Genomic DNA, 16,900 nt, shown 5'->3' on the forward strand with positions numbered 1-16,900 from the left:
ACTAGTAAGTCCCTAGTGCAGTGCACTAGAAGTGCCCAGGGCTAGTAAATCAAATGCTACTAGTGGGACTACAGCACTGGTTCTGCCACCCACATTAGTACCCCTAAAAAATAGGCTCAGACCTGCCACTGCATATTTCAGTAAAGTTTGTTTTTAGATTGTGTGTTTGAATCTGCCACTTTTAGAAAGTGGGCACTTTCTTGTTTAAACAATTCAGTGACTCTGCCTGTTTGTGGATTCCCTAACTGGGTCAGTTTGACAGTTGGGCTCTTTGCACCTCTCCTCTAGACAGTGACACAAAGGGAGCTGGGGTGTAGCTTGCATCTAAATGTGCCAGCTGTGCTGGAAGGAAGGGGACAAGTGGTCACCCACACCTGAAAAGGCTGTGCGTGCCTGCCCTCACACAATGCAGTCTCCATCCCCTTGGGGTGTGTCTGGGGCCTGGCCTGGGCAAGGCAGGATCTTACAAACAAGAGAGACTTTCCTTTGAAGTTTTCCTACTTCAAAGTCAGAAAGGAGTGTAAGTAGTAGACCCAAACCCCCTGAAAATTAGATTACTTCTGGAATCAAGAGGAGCCTCTGCCAAAGGGAAGAGCTGAACAGCTGAGGAGAATTGCTGCCCCTACCTGTGACTGTGCTTTGTTGGGCTATCCTGCAGTTGCTGCTTCTGCCTGTGAAAGGGGACTAAGACTGGACTTTGCTGTGCATTCTTGCTTAGAAGAATCTCCAAGGGCTTGAACTGAGCTTGCCTCCTCTTGTTGAAGTCTCAGGGCCATCAAAGACTTCCCCTGCCAGCACTTGGACTCTCTGCTGAGACTCCTGCCCTGCCAAGTGGTGCCCTATCTAGTCCCTGGGCCCTTGAAAGATGAAGCTTAAAGACAAGAACTGAAAATCCACTGACAAAAACGCTGTGCGGGAAAATGTACGACGCACCTTCCATGATGCGGCTGATAAGAGATGTGCCACCGGCTTCAAAGCTGAAAGCGATGCCCCACCTCCATCGCGGGTGGGAGATGTATGCAAGGCAGCTGGAGAAATGACTAGCAACACTCGCTTACGGAGACTGACAAAAATGCAAACCCCACTCAGCGCGGTTTTCTAACACTGTGCAACCGGATTTGCCACACATCGTCCCTGGGCGTCCAAGTCAACTCAACTCTGTGCGGATCCAAGGTGCCCAATTTGGAAAGCGACGTATCACTCTCCTGCGAGGGAGAAAAATGACACATCGCCGACCTGACCGGCAAAGGAAACAATGCCTGGCCTCACTTGAGAATAAGGAATCAACGCATTGCAGACCTTTCTGTTGCCCATGCGACTTTATTTTGTATGCTAACCAGGTACTTTGTGTAACAACAACATACTCACTGTAATCTAAGGATTAAGGGTCAGATGTATCATTTTTACCAATAACGATTATCAAATTGTGATTTTTTGTGAATCACAATTAAGTAATCACTATTGGAATGTATGAAACTCCAAGAGTTTCATATAGAGATTTGTAAGGGCTTGCAAATGGACCTTCCTCATTAATAATCATGAGGTAGGTCACAATTTGAGACCCATTGCGAATGGCTACAATCATAGGAACAGTGGCCTGCTGGGCTCAGCAAACCACCATGTCTGTGATTGCTTTTAAATAAAGCAATCTTTTTTTTTAAATGCCGCCCCTTTTCCTTAAAGGAGAACGGGATGCGTTTAAAAAAGAAAAAATTAAAAGTTTTCTTTTCATTTTTTAAGAGTAGGCAGTGGTCCGTGGGACCACTGCCTGCTCTTAAAACATGTTTTTTGCATGCATTCACAAAGGGGAAGGGGACCTCCATATATGCTAGGCCCATTCCCCCATGTCCTATATTAGACGCTGTGCTTCTGGGACGTGACAATAGTCTGAATGAAAAAACAATTTCTGTTCCTTGGATTGTTTCCGATTTCGAGTAACCACCTCATATGAGCCCACAGCTAAACACTTCTGGGTAGACTTACGAGCCCCTAGCACCTCCTTGCACCACATTAGTGTCATTTTTTTACGCTAATGTAGCCCAACAAGGTCAAAATTGCTGCGCCAAATTTACAGTGGCGCAATGCATGCATTGAGCCACTTTGTAACCCTTGACTCTACATTATGCCTGTGCCAGGCATAATGTATGCAAAGTGGGCTTTCCCCTGTTAGGGGGACCAAAAAAGTGGCTCAAAGAAATCTAAGAGATTTCTTTGCATCATTTTTTTCAGTACTTTTAACGCCTGCTTAGAGCACCTGTTAAAAGGAGGCACACCATTGTTTACAATGGGCCTCAATTCTCCTTGAAGGATTAGAGTCAACATTTTTTATGCTAATCCTGCAAAGCTCCGAACTAACTTAAAAAATGTTGATGGTAGTTTCCCTAGTTACAGCCCTGATGTGCCGTACCTTAAAACAGCGCACACATGGTGGCATTAGGGGAGCGCTAAGGTCCCCTTTTCCTAAATCAGGCCCTTACTTTCATATATAGTAATTCTTCATTAATTGGTTTCTGTCTAAGTTTATGTGCAAATCTAAACACTGCATCATTTGTTTCGCTGAACTGTTGCTTTCCTAAACTTATCATGTGTGACCAGATCAAGGACAAATTGAAAGAAATTGCCCAGATAGTTAAAAGTATTAGTTCTATCTAACCTTGATCTCTCGAGCCTATAGTTCTTAGTCTTTGTGCTTGCTGAGCCACAACTCATTACAAAGGATTTGGAATGATTGACTTTCAGATCTAAACTTTCCATAATGAAGGAAAAGGATCTTGATAGGATTTGAAACCCATTTGAGGTTCTTGCGATAAGCACTGCACCATCTGCATGCAACAAATTTTGGATCCGCCGGTTACTCATCTTTGGCACATCCGAGCCCGACTAAAGCATATGTTTGTTGACATTATTATTGATATATACAAAAAAAGAAAGGGAGCAAAAATGTGGTTAACTTTACTAAGATCCCATAATGAATTGAAACAGAAGTTTCCACCTGGAGGCATTTTATTAATGATAAAAAATCTTTGTCAACCCCCAATTTATCCATTTTATCCCAGAGCTTTGACCTGTTGAAGAGGTCAAATGCACGTGAACGGTCCATAAATGCTTAGTGGAGTGGCTCCTTTTTTGCCAGTATCTATTTTCCCGCTACCATATAGAAATTTAGACATTGCTTAAGTGTCCCTTCCCATGGTGAAATCAGAACTTGACTTCGGTGATACATTTATATTCCTCTGCCCAATCGTTCAGTCGAGACAGGATTACCAGTTGGAGGATTTTAATGCTTGAATCTAAGAAAGAGATTGGGCAGTGGCAGGTAGTCTGCAATCTACGGCTCTTTTTAAATATAGGAACAATTATTGTGGAATGTTTAAATACATTTGTCATGAATAGGGCGCAGGGTGGTACATTGTGAGGGTTATTACAACTTTGGAGGAGGTGTTAATCCGTCCCAAAAGTGACGGTAAAGTGACGGATATACCACCAGCCGTATTACGAGTTCCATAGGATATAATGGACTCGTAATACGGCTGGTGGTAAATCCGTCACTTTACCGTCACTTTTGGGACAGATTAACACCTCCTCCAAAGTTGTAATAACCCCCTGTATCTATATATGTGAACAGGAACCCAGTCAGACCCTTCCCTGCAGAGCCTTGGACACTTCGTCCACAATTATTGAGTTACTGAGAACTTGCAAGTCTAGAGCTGCAGGCATCCCCATGACCTGTTGTTAAGATTCAATATCCATGGAGTCAAGATTTGTATGTCAAGATCCTTATTTATTCAGCATCCACGACTGTGCCAACACTTCATTCCTGCTTCCTGTCACCTTCCTCCCAACTCCTTCAGAACCCCACAGACCTCTCATTCCGTTCTCTGACATCACTAGCCCCAATGATGTCAGAGCCCAGCAAAGCCCACAACACATCTCCCTTCTATAGAAATAATAACAAAATTTAGCTTGAACATTACATGGAACATTGTAAACTCAACAACATAAGAATAAAAAAAACATCAACAAAAATTGAAGCTACAGTTCATAAGAATGCAACAGGAACAATGAAATGACAAAATCATGAGTATTAGAAATGCAATCAACATATAATCAATTATTGCCCAATCATGTGATGACATCCTCAATGTACGAAATCTTCTAAGTATTTTGGAATTGTTCTATTCCTTACACCTTTATTAAATTTGTCATTGGAATCTAGATTAGACCCACGAAGATTTCCATCTTTAGGTAATTCATTTGATCCTAGTTTATCACTCACGCACTTAGCTAGACGCGACATGCTCCATACATCACCTCCTTCGACAACAACAACATTCCTTTTTACTTGTACAATTTTCTTCGGACCCATAAACTTGGAGGTTCCTTTTTTTGACCAAAAAGGTTTTTTAATGAACACCAAGTCACCTTCATGCCATAACCTTTGATGGACACCATGGCCCTCATTCTGACCCTGGCGGTCTTTGACCGCCAGGGCGGAGGACCGCGGGAGCACCGCCGACAAGCCGGCGGTGCTCCAATGGGGATTCCGACCGCGGCGGTAAAGCCGCGGTCGGACCGGCACCACTGGCGGGGTCCCGCCAGTGTACCGCGGCCCCATTGAATCCTCCGCGGCGGCGCAGCTTGCTGCACCGCCGCGGGGATTCCGACCCCCCCTACCGCCATCCAGATCCCGGCGGTCGGACCGCCGAGATCCGGATGGCGGTAGGGGGGGTCGCGGGGCCCCTGGGGGCCCCTGCAGTGCCCATGCCACTGGCATGGGCATTGCAGGGGCCCCCGTAAGAGGGCCCCTACATGTATTTCACTGTCTGCTGCGCAGACAGTGAAATACGCGACGGGTGCAACTGCACCCGTCGCACAGCTTCCACTCCGCCGGCTCGATTCCGAGCCGGCTCCATCGTGGAAGCCTCTTTCCCGCTGGGCTGGCTGGCGGTCTGAAGGAGACCGCCCGCCAGCCCAGCGGGAAAGTCAGAATTACCGCCGCGGTCTTTCGACCGCGGAACGGTAACCTGACGGCGGGACTTTGGCGGGCGGCCTCCGCCGCCCGCCAAGGTCAGAATGAGGGCCCATGTCTCTTATCAAATGCCTCCTTATACTTCGTCTGATTATCAATAACTTTGCGTTGAACAGAACCTTGTCTGCAGATGACTGCCTAAAATCCTTGTCAGCTAATAACCACATAGGATTGAGTTTAGAACCAGCCAATCTACCCTTCAATAGTCTAAAAGGAGACATACCCGTAACAGCATTAGGGGTATTCCTGTGAGCCCATAATTTCTCCCTGAGAACAGTTTTTAAAGGAACATTATTGTCCATGGCAGTTTGAGCACTGGCCACCACCAATTGGTTCATTTCTCAACCAACCCATTGGCTTGAGGTGAATATAAAGCTGTGCGAAAGTGGGTGATGGCCAAATTGTTGAGAAAATTCTTCATCTCCAGTGAAGTAAATTGCACCCCATTATCGGTAATTATCACTTTCGGAATGCCTTCACACGCAAAAACATCAGTTAAAAATTCTATCACCACCTTAGTGGTAATAGCACTTACACAACAAGCAGTGACCCACTTAGACATATAATCAACCAAAACAATCACAAATCTCTCATTGTGAGATAGATTTTCAAATGGCCCCACAAGATCTAAACCTAGTTTGCACCATGGCTCATCAGGGACACAAATTGGGGATAAAGGAGCAGTTCTTACATTCCTAGATTTATCACTCCTTGCACAGTACACACAATCCTTTACTATTCCTTCAACCTGTCTGTCCAAACCCGGCCACCAATAACATTCTCTGATCCTGGACTTGGTCAAATTCCTCCCTAAATGTCCCTCATGGGCTAAATTAATCAGCTTCTCATGCAATCCAAGTGGAGGAATCAATCTGTCACCTCTGTATACATCCATCCCCACAATGCTCAATTAATCCCTAACATTGCAAAACGCTTTAATACTGTCTGGAAAAGTGTGTAAATCAGGCCAACCTTTCACAACATAATCTAAAATAAGGGCACGAGCAGTGTCATGTTCACATTCCAGTCTCCATTCTTCCTTATCAAAAGCTGGCTCCTTCACCCACAAAACTGGGACCTGAACATTTGTGGCATTGTCTGACAAAGGTAATCTAGAAAGAGAATCAGCAGGAATATTCTCCTTCCCTGGAAAATATTCTACATGAAAATTGTACTCAATTAGACTCTCCACCCAACGTTTGATACGCGGAGTCACATTCTCTATGTTGCGACAAGAAAACATTTGCACTAAAGGCCTATGATCGCTCCTAATAACAAATGGTAACCCCCAAAGATAGTATCTAAAATGTTTGACAGCCCAATTACATGCTAAAGCTTCACGCTCTATTACTGAATAACGTGTTTCTGTCTCTCTTAAGGAATGAGAGGCAAAAGCCACCACTCTCTCCTCACCATCAACCATCTGTGAAAGGACTGCACCCAGACCTTTAAGGCTTGCATCTGTGGACAACAAAGTTTTCCTTCGAGTATCAAAATGCCCCAATGTGGGCATCTCAGCAATTCTGGATTTGACAAAAACAAAAGCCTCATCACACTCCGAAGACCACAAAAAATCAACCCCCTTCTTTAGCAAATTTCTCAAAGGCTGTACTACACTTGCAAAATTTCTAACAAATTTCGAGTAGTATTCAGCTAAACCAAGAAACGATCGCACTTGATCTCTATCAGAAGGAATAGGCATAGATATGATGGACTTAGCCAATGTCACCTTAGGCTTGATACCATCTCCAGAAATGGTGTGCCCCAAGTAAGAGACTGTACCAACTCGAAATTTACACTTTTCTTTTTTTAGGGTTAAACCCTTTTCCTTTAGTCTTCTCAAAACTGCAAGGAGAGCAACATCATGTTCCCCTTCATCCTTCCCATATATTAGCATATCATCTTGGAAAAATAACACTGAACTTAAACCCTTAAGAACCTCCTTCATTATCCTTTGAAAACATGCAGCAGCCGATGCCAAACCAAATGGCATTCTGATAAACCGGAAAGCCCCCAAAGGCGTGACAAAAGAAGTTAGATGTCTCGAGTCTTCATGAAGTAAAACTTGATGATAGGCTGCCGATAGATCCAATACACTAAATACATTAGCCTCCGAGAGCATGGTCAGAGTCTCATTAATGTTAGGTAAAGGTTGGCGATCAACCCATATACACTGGTTGAGGCCTCTCAAGTCTACACACATCCTAATTTTTGAACCATTATCCTTGGGAACTAAAACAACAGGGGCCAACCATTCCGAAGCCTCAATTTCCTCAATAACACCCAAATTTAAAAGTCTGTTGAGCTCATCCTGCAACAGAGACAACATCAAGTAAGGAACCTTTCTTACCTTATATACTACTGGTTTGGCTGAATCCTTTAGAATGATCCTATGTTTGAACCCAGCTAACAAACCCAATTTGTCACTAAACACATCAGAAAATTCATTTACAATTGAAATATCATCCCCTAAAGTAGATATGCATAGAACTTGTTCCGGAGAGTTTGGGTTGAGAATAATGCCAAGATCTCTCTGATGTCTCCACCCTAGCAAGTTATCACCTCGTTTTGCTACATAAACCTTCCCCACCGTTTCACGACCTTTGAACTTGATAGTCATTAGAGAATAGCCAAATAAATCAATTCTCTGTCCCCCATAGCCTATGGGATTAATGTCTGGAGGAAGAAGCTCAATATGATCATTGCCAAAGATTGTTTCCCAATTCTTATCTCCTATTAATGTGAAAGGAGACCCTGAATCCGCAAGAACCTGAACAATTTTACCATCAATTTCTATATCACATTTTGGCATAATTAACTTAGCATCACTATTTATAAGAGGATTATGAATGATAGGACACTTCACATTTAAAATTACATCTTGACTTAACACAGTTTCATCTACTGCATTGACCTTTAGGTTCTTACAAACTTTTGCCAAATGTCCCTTCACTCCACAATTCCTACAGTTGACATTCCTAGCAAAACATCTTGGATTATTCGCTAAATGTCCAGGACTACCACATTTGTAACATCTTGGTCTGGAGTCTTTGGTCAATTCATTGCCACCTTTCAAACGATACGTTAGCGGTTTCTGTATGACATTCCTGTCAACTTGAGTCGAAACTTTAGCTACTGTTGGATTAGCCAAAGGTTCAGTTAAGCAGTTTGAAGTGGTGTTCTTCATTTCCTGAACCCAAGAAGTAGCATGTTCCAAACTTTCCACAATGGCAACAGCTTCTTCCAAAACGGGATTCTTGGCTAACAATTTTTCTTGAACTCTTGGATTATTTGTGCACCTCACTAGTTGATCTCTGATGAGAGAGTCAGTTAAACCAGCAAACTCACAAGTCTGAGCTAATGTTTTCAAAGCAGCAATATAATTACCCACTCTCTCATTTTTAGCTTGTACTCTCATAAAAAATTTATGTCGTTCCATGACTATGTTTATACGCATGTCAAAGTGTTTTTTTAACATCATGACAGACATGTCATAAACATCTCTGGGATCTCCATCCGCAGTGCCAAGCGCAATTAAATCAAGACTGTCATAAATATTTCTTCCTTCAATACCTAAATTATGAAGAAGAATACCTTGCTTCCTTGCAGGCAAAAATTTCTCTCCACCTATCCCAATTAAATAAGATTCAAAAAGATTAAACCACTTCTTCCAAGGTAAAATGGGTTCTCCACGTTCAGATAAAAATTGTGGTGGTTGAGCCAAACTAAGCGTAGCTAATTGAGACATTGCGTAAAACTTATACAAACAATCAAGCAGAACAAAAATAAAAAAATAAAAATATAAATATATATATATATATATATATATATATTTATATATATATATAAAGTAATGAGAGTAATACAGTATTTATAATACTCAAATGTCAACAGAATACTCAAAATTGAGCACCAATCATTAATTACCTTCCACCAAAATTACAAGTTATCAGTACAAAGAGTTAGCAGTCTAGTCATTTGAGTGTTCAACACACGCGAGATTTGATGTAAATGTCAACCTCACAGTGTTTACATGCAACTCCTGTTGCAGTGAGGCACTTCACTCGAGGTTGAAGAGGAGATAAAAAAAATAATTGACACACCATCAAGCGACTACACAGTGAGTTGTTGGCGTTCAGATAATTATATTTCAAATGCTTTCCATCACTAACATTGCGCGCGCGGTCGCGTGCCTTTAAATCAACTGCCGTGGCTTGACACAATGCGCGGCAGCAACATCACACGGTGAGGGCGGCTTCGTGTGATCAGCAGGAGCGGCGGCTTCGCGCGATCAGCAGGAGCGGCGGCTTCGCGCGATCAGCTGCGGCTTCAAGAACACCAGCCACGCGTAAAGAATGTTGAAGTTTAAATCTCCACACCGTCCAACTGTGTATTTCCGTCGTTGTTCCGCTACTAATATAGGAGTATAAATAAATGCCAAATACCGTTCAAAGAGTATTACCAGGCATTTCCACACAGCTTAAGGAAAAACAGGGCAATTTCAGTCGCACGTTTACCAGGCATTTTCCATAAAGTAAAAATGATGAGTGCAACGAAATACTCCTTTGTTTTCTTCTAAGCACCCAGAATAATAATAATGCTGCTCATCATCTAAATGTCATCACTGCAGGAACACTCAAAATTGTAGATCCACAACAATAGTATTTAGGAATACTAGTAAAGTTAAAGTGTCCAGGCACAACGATTCTTCTCACAAATATAAGAACAGTTTACTCATAGGTCCATTGCACGCCAGGTTCAATGGATGCTGAAGTCCCTCGTCGCCACTGTTAAGATTCAATATCCATGGAGTCAAGATTTGTATGTCAAGATCCTTATTTATTCAGCATCCACGACTGTGCCAACACTTCATTCCTGCTTCCTGTCACCTTCCTCCCAACTCCTTCAGAACCCCACAGACCTCTCATTCCGTTCTCTGACATCACTAGCCCCAATGATGTCAGAGCCCAGCAAAGCCCACAACACCTGTGCTACAGATTGTGAGTCAACAATATGAAAAACATATGTGAAGTGCTGTACCCAGGTACCTGCAGGTATTAAGCACTCCTTTGCGGGAATGCCACACTGCATAAAAACTAAAGGATTAATACCTCCCAGAATTTTTTCATTGTCCTTTGTCATTCCGACTAGCGACAGATCCTCCCAGGCTTTCTTCCTTATCTTCGCCTTACATTCTTCTAACACAGCTTTATATTTACTACGGGCTAGCTTTATCTCCAATGGGCACCTATGTTTAAGCCTTTAGCTGCTTATGAGCAGAAGTATAAGCTGCATCAAACCACCAGGTTTTAGGTCCCTGGTGATTTCAGTGCTAATAAATCAGAAGCCTCCATGCATATGTGGATCAGAACCCAGTGAAAAGAACACAGAGAAATCCGCTCTATTTGCATAAATCATTTTGTTTATAAATACTTCTGATGAAGCCTTATTCAATTTTTATCCTATGCCCTTTCATTTAGATTAGTCACATTTTACATGTTTCCCATTTGAATGTAAGTTGTTTGTAGTTATTTGCAAAATAGTAGTAAGGGGATTGTGATTACTGCAACAATTGATTTTAAAAAATGGTGTGCAATTTAGAGGACACCCAAATTAAATCAATAATTCTCCCTGACATATTGGCACTATAAGTTGGTTAGTCCAATGTACCCATGCCATTTAAAAAGACTAAATCAAATTTCATCATTAACTTCATCATCATAAATACTTTTTTCGGTTCTCAAGAACCATAAAACTTAACATAAATAAAAAGCAATGCATACAATCACTAAAATATGTATAAAAGCCAACAAAACAAGTTAAAAAGGCAGTTGTATAGCATCATCATTAAAAATTACTAAGAATTGGAATACAGCTTAATACAAAAGAAGAAAATGTATTGTTCTGTGGGAGGTGGGAGATGGAGCCGTCACAAGGACATGGAGGGAGAATGTGAAATCATGTACCCTGTACAGGAAATGCTACCAAATAATGTCCGGTGTTCAAGGAAAGCCTAGTTGAAAAAAACTTTGGCTCTCACAGAAAATAATTTGAAAATACAGGGCAGGATATAGAGGACACTTCTGCAGATCTATGACTGGACCGCAATCCCGCCTCTAAGCTCACATTATGGACGTAGTGTGAAAGTAGCTCGTTGGTTCTTGCTATTGTTACGATATGCAGGGAATCGGGCAGAAAAATACTTTGCAATGCCCAAGCTGGCAAATGTTTTCCTAAGATAACTTAACCAAGGTATATTCATGGCTTGATCAAGAGCAAGGCAATCTGCTAACACTGCTTTCGGGTTCCTCCAAACTTTAAGCCAGAGCAGCAGAGGCTGTACTCTAACATGATCGGCAATACACCTCAAACCAACTTCAGCATGGCAGAAAGATAAAAAAGTAGCTGACAGGACAGCAAGCAGACATTTTGAATATTTATTCTCAACTATCTGAAGACTTTGACTATTCGTGTCAGCCCCAAAATAAGCAGAGGATAGACATTTACTTTTAAAAACAGTAAGCAATTCTTTCACCGGCTTGTGACGCCATTTTTTTGAGAATTGAAAAACAGCATCTGTAGTTCATTGAAATTATAAAGTGCAAACGCTCATTAAAAATGTCCAATTAAAATGCACATCTAAAGGCACACGGAGGTAAGTAAATTTGGGGACTTTTAGAATCTCTGAGCCGTCAAGGATAAACTTTCTAGTTTTGGTAAGCCTCTGCCCGCATTTTATAACAAAAGACTTTGGGGTCATTCCGTCCCCGGCGGGCGGCGGGCGCCGCCCGCTGGGCGGAAACCGCCCAAACACCGCCCCGCGGTCAAATGACCGCGGGGACCATTTTAACTTTCCCGCTGGGCCGGCAGGCGATCTTCAAAAGATCGCCCGCCGGGCCAGCGGGAAAGCCCCAGCAAAGATGAAGCCGGCTCCGAATGGAGCCGGCGGATTTGCTGGGGTGCGACGGGTGCAGTTGCACCCGTCGCGATTTTCAGTGTCTGCTATGCAGACACTGAAAATCTTTGTGGGGCCCTGTTAGGGGGCCCCTGCAGTGCCCATGCCATTGGCATGGGCCCTGCAGGGGCCCCCGGGGGCCCCAAGACACCCGTTCCCGCCAGCCAGGTTCTGGCGGTTAAAACCGCCAGAACCAGGCTGGCGGGAAGGGAGTCGGAATCCCGCCATGGAGGATTCCTTTGGGCAGGGGTAAACCGGCGGCCCTTTATTTGTCTTAAGGCCAAGATTTTCCATGAAGATGGTAAAGGCATCCAGTAAAGATTGATGGCCATTGTCTGTCCTTGTAATAAGAACAGCATCATCTGCATAGAATAGCACAGGGACAGGCCGTGAGTTGATAATTGGCAAATCTTTTTGCATGCTATGAAGATAATCCTCCAAGCTGTTTATATAAAGAAGAAAGAGGAAGGGAGCTAAAACACACCCTTGCCTCACCCCATTCACAGATGGAATCTCCCCCTTCAAATCATCCTCTTGCTATATCACACTTGGCAGAGGTCGTTTAATTTTTACAGTGGACTGAGGAACACCCTGAGACCTGGACTGACAAACCACAAACACATTGACCACTAAACTTACAGGTTGTTGCACTGAAGTCCCTTGCTCAGATCAAATAGACTGTCCCTGGCTGGTTTTACAGAAGCCTTATAAAAACTCTTCGAGCTCACTAAAATGTTCCTCTGCATTATAATTATAGATTTTACAATAGTAGTTTATCAGCAAAATGCCAAAAGGGGACTCCAAAGTATGTTGAATAATCAGAAAATAGAGAGGGGACCATACCTTTTTCACACAAATCAATGAGAGGTAAAGAGCTGCAAATTTTGCTACCACCCTGCTTTCTTTAAAAGTGGTTGCACGTTGAAAAAAGCCATGATGAACATCAATGTAAAATTCTTCCCTCATCCGAACTTTTTGAAAGCAAATTATATTGAAGTTTTATTCATAAAGGATAATTACTAGTGTTCTCATGAGTATTAATGTGAACCCTATGCTGTAGCAGCTATAGTGGTGTTAAGCTGTTAATGGCCTCTTCCATCTGTAACTCAGCAGAGCAAAGCTGATAATGAATGCTTAAAATAATGGGTTGATGAAACAGGGAAAGAAGGATGGATGGATAAAAGAAGGGATTGGTGAAATGATATATGACTTAAAGGATGTGTGGGTGGGTAAAAAGATGCATAGGTGGCTGATAGGAGATGCAGAGGTGGGTGAAAGGATGGATGAAAGGGTTTATGGGTGAAAGGATGCCTGGGTAGGTGAAGGGTGGATGCATAAAAAGATGCTCAGTGGGTTAAAGGATAGGTAGATGGGTAACAATACGTGAGTAAATCCAAGGATGGGTGAAAGTATGGTTGACTGGGTGGATAGGTAAATGAATGGAGGGATGGATGAATATATGGATGGATGGAGTGGGGTGGTGAAAGAGTGGATGCAAGAATGTACAGCTTAAATGGTGGCTATCAAAGGGTGAATAGAACAATGAAAGGATGAATGGCTAATTGCTTGGATGGAGAAATAAGGGACATTTTCTCCAGAGGGTCCTGTTCACTTACTTTGCTTGGTTATTAAAGCTTTGGTTGTAAGAGGGCTGCATATTAATTTTCTGTCTACTACCTTCACTCACTGTATTTGTTAAGCAAGACAGATCCGTATGCCCCACCCATCATCATTCATTACCTTCATGCCTATTGCATTTAGTCATCCATTTAATGATGTAACTGCAGCATAGCTCAGTTCAGTAGTTCAATAATACGCCTCCTAATACTTCACTCCCTTATTTTTTCTTATGTCCTCTCCCAGCTACCCAAAAATAAAAAATGGAAAATCCTTTTTTTTGCATGGACCACATTTTCTGGACAAGTGATTTATATTTCATGTCTTCCATAAAGGAGTTATGCCAGTTCAAAATATTCCCATTCGATATTCCTCACCTAGAGGGAGGCATGTGTGGGTAAAAAATGGCCATGTGACTTGTAATCAGCCACACCAGATTCCAATGGCCCTAGGGGACCCGCAGTGTACTGCTACTATGCAACTTTAATTTTGAACAAGTGTTTGCACATAGCACTGTTTACGAATTGTCTTTTTTCTTTTTTCCTTCTTGCTATAGATACTCCTGGTGTACCACTTGCACACTAGGAGTCAGCAGTCCGCCTGCTGTGACAGAAGCTGGAGGCCATCCATTTAGAATACAAGCAGCGGGTGGCTTTGTTGGAGGAGGAGAACAAGGTTGCTGCATTGACCGTGGGTCCTAGCTCTGCAAGCCAGTCACCAGTGCCTCCAGTCTCCCAGTGGCAACAACAATGTCAACATTGCTGCTGCCAGCTGGCAGCTGCCTGCCTGTGTCAGACCACTGCTGCCCCCCTCCCTCTTAAACCGCATATTCCAGTGCCACGTCCTACATCTTGAGCGCCTTGTTTGAAGGGTGGCAAAGATTGAGGGAATCCGCAATGATCTCTGGGCCCACAGGGAGAGCACTCCCTTTTAACCATTGAATTTTTTTTTTGTTTTGGTGGAAGGGACATTTGTTGTGGGTTATGCCTCAAATCTTTGTTTTATTGATTTACTTTGCACTGCCATCTTTTAGTTTAGCCTTTTTTTAAAAATCTGCTTAAAAAGTGTGTGTCAGTTATATAATTGTCCTACTACATTTAGTAACTAATTGACCACTAGGAGGTGATTGCCATTGCATATATTGCCTACAAAAACCTAAATACACACAAACAGCATCTTCAGCAGAAGTTAATTACTAGCTAAGATATTTCACTTCACTCCATAGTTCTGTAACCTGAACAGTTGAAGTAAGACCTGCTGCCCCTCTCAGTCTTCTTACTGCAGGGTTTCCCAAGGTGCCATCTTATGGTGGTGATATTAGTAGCAGGCTAGCGTGCTAACAGAGAGGACATCACAAGTGCAGTTCCACTCCCACCTAGGTGAACTCCAACTGTAGGATTAATCAAAGGGCTATCCATCACAGGCAACTAGATTGAAAGAAAAGACAGAGTTAGTGGGTTACATGTTTTATGCCATAACTTTAGAAAGACTGTGACCAGACTACCATGATTACACAAGAAGTCCTGAAATTATGACAAACACTAGCAATAGCAACTTCTTCTGAGCAAGGGGGAGCTAGTATTTAATGAAAACTAAACTTACGAAATCCTAGAGACAGGAGAAGTTGTCTCAGAGTCAGGAGTGGAGTGGACAATGTAAGTGTTTATGGAACACAATACAAGGCCTGAATGATGATGCTGATGAATAATGCATGGGTGGGAAAATGGGGCTGGTGCGGGCTATTGCACAGCTAATATAAGATCTTGCAGTCAGTTGGTGTCACTGTCACCACATCAGTTCCACCAAGTGTATGTAAAATTAAGTCACACCTCAATAAGTCACATAGTTCGATGAATGGATGGGGAAGGGGATTTGGGGAAAGGTGTGACAAAGACAACCACTACACAAAACAAAACCAAAATATATCAAGGCACTGAGCAGCACACCCAGTTCTAAAAATGATGACTGTTAAAAGTAAAATTATACTGTATTGCCAAAGTGGGCAGTGCATCTTCATTCTTCTTCGAATGTCCATCTCTTTTGGGTGCCTGGCTGAACCTGTCCGGTAGGTAAGCAAGATGGTTGAGCTTTCGCCTTTCGTTTAAGGGTGGGTGGAGCTCATGGAGTTCTACTCTGTGGAATTCCGTGGAGTTGGTTTAAAACTTTGTGGAATTCTGTGGCGTCCCGCAAGTGGTGGAGTCCCGTCTTCCATAGTGGCACCCTGGCCTGAATGCATCAGATCTCAGAAGTGCTAAGCAGGGTTGACCTGGTTAGCCAGGCCTGACCCTGCTTAGTGCTTCTGAGATCAGGCGAATTCAGTCCAGGGCCATAAGAAGCAAAAGCTGAAGTTTCAAGCTTCTTGTGCACTGACCTGCCTTGTGTGCAGTGACCACTGGGCAGGCCGGTGCACAAGAGGTCAGGGCAGGCCGTGCACAAGTGGACTGAAACTGCAGCTTTCACTGCTTACAGGCCTGAATTCAGGCCAGGGCAGTAAGCAGTGAAAGCTGCCATTTCAGGCCTCTTGTGTACCGACCTGTCCCACCATGTGCACAAGAGAAAGCAGAACAAGGATCTTACGTGGGTCCTCCCAGGGTACTTGTTGCAGCAGCCCGGCTCTCTTCCTCCCTCTGTTCCCTACTACTGGGCTTCTGGCGAGGCTGGAGGGAGGCCTGGATCCGCAACTGGCATCAGCAGCAGATCCACATCACCAATGTTGGGCCGAGTGTGCACTGCAGTCCAGTTAAGAGCCACACAGTGCAAGAGAGAACTGCCTCTGCTTGCACTGTGTGGCCCATAACTAGATTGCAGTGAGCACATGGTGAGCTGCACTCGCTGCTGGAGCTAGAGTTTTTGGCCGAACTCCACACTCCAAGCAAAGTGCAGAGTGCCAAAAACTCAGTTAACCTGGCCAGCGGAACAGAGCTCACCACCCACCTCTACTTTCATTCATGCAGGAGAGGAGAAGGACAGCAGATTAAAATAGGAAACTGTATTGCAGAGTCAAGGAGAATACCAGACAGAAGGTAAGCTTCATGAGGAGTCAGACGTGTACCAAGAAGACTCAGAGGTAGATAAAGAACATAAGAGGAGCTTCATGTTTGAATCAGCAATGCAGCACACACACACACACATACACACTCAGCAGCATTTCCCAAATCAACCGTCCTCTCTGCAGTCCATAGAGCTGAGTGAATACTAGGCCTCAGAGTCAATATTATTATGGTTTCCCTTTGAAGTGGATAACATCCTTCTTCTGGCTGTTAAGGTAGTCCTGCCCTGAGTCCTTCCATCCTCTTCCT

Source organism: Pleurodeles waltl, chromosome 6 (assembly GCF_031143425.1).
Source record: "Pleurodeles waltl isolate 20211129_DDA chromosome 6, aPleWal1.hap1.20221129, whole genome shotgun sequence".
NCBI classification, from domain to species: domain Eukaryota; kingdom Metazoa; phylum Chordata; class Amphibia; order Caudata; family Salamandridae; genus Pleurodeles; species Pleurodeles waltl.